This window comes from Nuphar pumila, chromosome 5, assembly GCF_984573655.1.
Source record: "Nuphar pumila chromosome 5, dmNupPumi1.hap1.1, whole genome shotgun sequence".
Classification (NCBI taxonomy): Eukaryota; Viridiplantae; Streptophyta; class Magnoliopsida; order Nymphaeales; family Nymphaeaceae; genus Nuphar; species Nuphar pumila.
Window position 1 is genome coordinate 12582026 of NC_143253.1, and position 5334 is coordinate 12587359.

The following is a 5334-nucleotide window of genomic DNA, read 5'->3' on the forward strand; positions in this document are numbered from 1 at the left end:
CTCTCTCTCTCTCTCTCTCTCGTGTGGGCGTGCGTCAGAGAGGTGGAGGTCGCCGGAAAGCCGCAGCCACCAGCAACCCCCTTTCTCCTGTGCTTTCCCTTGCGTGAGACAATCCACAACGCCGGAATTGAGGCTGATGGAATCGCTCTCCTTCTCGCGATAGCCGCAACCCTCAAACGTCGATTTTGAAGTACAAGTTCTCTCTCTTGAAATCGGGTGAGAAAGGGGGTATGGACTGGATTCCATGCAATTTTTTTTTGGGAAATCTCATCTTGAACTTCCTGTCTTTTTCCTCTTTTGGGATTTCGGTGGGTCAAATTACATTGGGTCAAATCGCGAGTTTCTCATATGCTCCTATCTTCACATATTCCTTGAGAAGGATTTAGATTCAGCAAGCTAGGGAAGTTTCAACTCGTATGGGTTTAAGGTTTCAGGAGGGCTTTTTGAACCTATTAAGAACCTGGTTCCTGATTTTAAAACTGACTTTAAGTGTGATCGGTGATTTAATATGAGTTGGGTATCATTTGTTTTGTTGGGAGTTCATGATTAGGATATGGATACATTGATTCTTCTTGTTGTACGATGTCCAAATATGTGGATTAACCCTAATTCCAATTTAAAGTTATGCAGATTTTTTTATTTATTTAATCAGCATGTTTTAATACATTTTTATGGGTTCACGATTTGATGTTGTTCAACACACCAAATTTTTGATTCGTTTGTTCACCTGTTAGTTTTGGATCCCCTGTTGCATAAGGGATTTATGGTGCGTATGAGTCAGGTCTGCCAAGAACGTGATGTAATTGGATGCACACATGGTAGGATCCTGTTATGTCAGGACATATTGATTTTCTTTTTATTGCATGTATCTCGGTACAAAGCTCTTTACCCAGAATGGTGATCTGTGGTTTTGGTAATGGAGCGATTGTTGTCATAAGCTCTCTACCCCAGCAAGTTACCGTGACTATTTCATCTGGATATGCATGTTTATCATACATAATGAGCATCCATAGGATTTAAATTACGTTTTCTTGTTAATACATTTATTTTATTGCTTAAGATGCATATAGATCTATTTAACATCTTCATATATGTTTTTTTTTATATAACCATATAACCATGAGTGGTCCAGTAGGTGTTATTTAGCACAAACATGTAATTAAGTTGATTATGAACTTCTGGTTATGTATATAGATATATATTGACGTGGAGCTTTGAGGGTTTAATAAAGTTTACTTCAGATTTATTATGTCAATTTGAATCAGTTATTTGAACCTGATTTGTTAGAATGAATCGAGCTGGCATCCATTCTTAAATCTGATAAGTCTTGGTTAACCAAATAATGTATTGAAAATTTGTTTTTTTTTAGAAACTGTTAAAGCTTAATCGTTTTGGATATTTAATTAAACCTGAGACTAATAGGGGTTGTGCCTAGTAGTTGTCAAAAGGAAAAAGAAAAAATTCTAGCAGACTCAGCACTGACTTAATTCTGGAAAAAAAATAAATATGTATGTTAACTTTCAGATTGTGTCAAGAGTGGGCTAACATGCATACACAAACTTCATAGGTGGAATGGTTACATTTGGTGTTTATGTCAGTTTTACATGGTTGTTCACATGTGGAAGATTGCATTGACAAGAATATGTGCACTAACATGCAACATACAGGTGACATGAATATGTGCACTTGTCCTAAGTAGATGAATTGCATAAAAGCATTGCATAAATGACCACACTTGAACACTCGCACTTAGTTGGTGGATACACGCATATGATTGTGGTAGCTGCGGCACATTGTTAAATTGGTATGAATGTGCATTTTGAAGCATTTAAAAGTAATGCGTTGTAGTATGTTGCGGTTTTCACATATGGTGCATCGATGATCTAAGTGAATCATCGTGGGTCTGGACAGTCTCGAGCTTTGGGTTGCTCCTTCTTTAATTGTTTAAATGTTGCAAAAATCACATTTATATTATGGTTTTAATTGCGCTGTTTTATTGTTACCACGGGTGGTAGACCGTGAAGAGTTGCGCATGCTGATTTGCGAGCTTATTTTTGCATGTTGATTTGCAAGCTTATGTTATTCATTTTGCATGCTGATTTATAAATGAAAAGACATGAATTAATAACAAGATAACAGAAAATGAACAACATTATAATGTATGTTCCCTTGATGTCCCTTATTTAGTGTGAGAATCTTAGAGGTTGCGAATTGGGAGAAACCGTGAGGATACAAAAACTTTGTGTGCGTTGTTGTTGCTTTTGAACCCGATATTGAGGTTCTTCTTCTTGCCACGGTTTTAGGGAGAGTCCGCCACTTTGCCTGAGGGTGGTGTGTTTTGACACAACTGTTGTTGTTTTGGTATACCAATAAAGTGACGCGAGTGAATGCTGTTTTCCATGGTGTCCCCGACTTTGGATGTTGTTTTCCAAGGTTTCGATGGATGGTGTTGTTTCCTGATATCGGTCGAGGGCCAGGTTTGGAACCCGGTAATAAAATACAAATTGTGTGTTAAGCTACCCCAGAAACCCTACTTGACCTCAGGGATTATACCCGTTTGGTGTATCCGCGGACAATGGTAAATTAAAAAGAGGAACTTAAAGTTGTGTGCATTTAATAGGACATGCATATGGAAAGAGGGAAGCTTAAAGAAAAGATAATAAAGGGTTCATGCATTTCACATAAATCATACATGTTCGTGCTATGCATTAGATCATGCATGTTTACTTGTTCCCTTGGTTGTTATACGTTGATCATTGCATGATGTTGATCTCCTTTGCATTTAATGCCCTTATTGATTAAATTGTGATCAATGTTACTTATTTCGTGTTCTCTCGTGCTCAATGTTTATTTCATCTTTGCATGGATGGTTAATTATTTTATGAATTGGTTATAACTGTATCCTTCTAAAATATTACATGGATCTTATTTATGTTCTTTTTCTTATTTGATTCATTAGAGGAACTTGTATGCAGAATTCTTCAGATTTCTGACCCCTTTATTTTATTGGTTTTTTCCAGACGCAGGTGATCAATGAAGTTGACTCGCTTCTTAGGGGATATGAGGGTCATATTTGCTTCAGACTGCTTCATTTACGGACATAGTGACTCTACTTTTATTTTTTTTAGTTCTTTTTATTTCCTGCAGTTGTTACTTCACTTTTAAGTTGAATTTGAGACTCTTATTGATTCATTAATAAAAGAGTTTAGTTTGTTAGGTTATGGATGATAAATGTAAGTTTGTTTGTGGTGTGTGGTTATCCAACTGGAATTGGAACTGTAAGGACCCCGGGTCTCTGGGAAGTTTTCCGCAACTTTTAGAAAAAAAATATTTCACATTTTCAAAGGGTATGAGTTGGGGTGTTACATGTTGGGTGGTTTTGTCCTGGACTATAATGTTTTATACTCGTTGTAAGATCATATGAATTTGTAAGACTATCTTAGTATAATTCTTAGAATTGGAATTAATTTGGCCATGAGAGACTTTACAATCGCAGATGCTTGTATACTTGTCTTATGATATGTGTTGAGTGTTGGATCATATTGAGACATTATTGTTTGTCTTACTCCATTACTTCAAATATTTTTCAGATGCTTAGCAGGTAGGCGGAGTGTGTAACACGGAGGACTCGCAGACTTCTGTTGATTGGCCTTAGGACTGTTTCAGGTTGTTGTGTTGGTTTTTGGTTTTGGTACCTTGTTAAAAATAAAATGATGTATTATGTAATGGTTACACTTTGAATGAATAAATGTATTTTTGTGCCAAAACCTTGTTTAATAAACAATGTTTTGCAAAGATGTGCAAAATGAGGCTTCATATTGAATGTAACCCACCCAAGGTTTTGAACCCTGTTTGAAAATGTTTCTGTTGTCGTTTTTAAATATGAAAAAAAGTTTAAATTTTTATGTAATTTTAAAAGGGTTGAAATTTCGGGAGCCTTACACAACCACAACTACATGAATCGAAACCCATTTCTTAGTAAACAAATATTACAAATCACATTTATATGGCCTGATCTATAAAAAGAATTAATAAATACTAAAGAAGGTGACTTTTACTTGATAACTCTCTCTCTCTCTCTATATATATATATATATATATATATATAGTGAAGAAAACATACTAAATGAAATATGTTAAATACTAAATAAAATATGTTAAATGGTATTCTAATGTTTTTCTTTTTGCAATTCTCTCCGTATGTGTTCGATATGGTCAATCTGCTAGGAATAACACTAGGATCATATTTTTTCAATGAAAAAAATGCTATTTAAAGCCTAAAAAATTATGAGATTTTAGGCCTTCAATTTTTCAAACCTTATAAAAACCTACCCATACAAGCATTTCAATAGCAGATCCCTATGCTGAGCCGATTACATCTGTATGATCAAAATTTAAAACAAAAAAAAAAAACTTAAAAAGCCTACTTAGCATTTTTTATTTAACATATTTCTATTAATATATATCTATCTTTCATGTGACTGCACAAAATAGACATTGCATTGTCCGTAGGCGCATCAAGAACAAGCTGATGATTTGACTTTCCTATTTCCTACTGAATCCACCAAGGGAGGTGTGGCCCTGAGCCACACGGTTTCCAGCCAAAGCCAAAGCCCACTGCAAGTGAGTTGCACGTGTCGCCCTTCTAGTTTCCCCTGCGCCATTGTAGACTTGCAGTATTGAATGCAAAGAAAAGCAACAGAAATTCCAAGTCCAACAAAGCATCGACAAGCTGAAAGCCGAAAGTCTGCTTTTAAATATCCGCAATATTACCTCGTAAACGCCATAAGCAAACACCTGCATCTTCAGTCACAAGGATTTTGAGAATGTGCTCCTAAATCCGCTGACAAAGACCCGCTTACTCCTTTTTTTACTAGTTTTAGTGCCACAACGCGTCTATATCATTGAGTACACTTTACTAAGTATTCTCTCTCTCTCCAAGTCTTCACATCACAATCTCATGACCATACAAGATTGGCCTCTCTGGCCATTACCTAAACACTGAGATCTCTTCTTCCAGTGTCAATGCCAGGGTGGTTTATTCACCAAATGTATTTCATAAATACATTTTGATTGAATAAGACGATATACAGAATATGGAGTGGAAGACAGGTAATGCTCAACCCATTCTCCATGTTTTTTGGTGTTTTCATGTTTTTTTTCACTAGGGCATTTTTACTAGTTTGGCTTGATGCATTTTTACTATGAAGCTTGTGTTTTGATTTGGGTATGTTATTGTTTAGCATTTGCGTAATGCTGTATTCATGATGAAAAGTTTCTGTTTTTTTGGTTTTTCTGTTGAAAAAGATTGAGTGAAGACTCAAAGACTGAGAA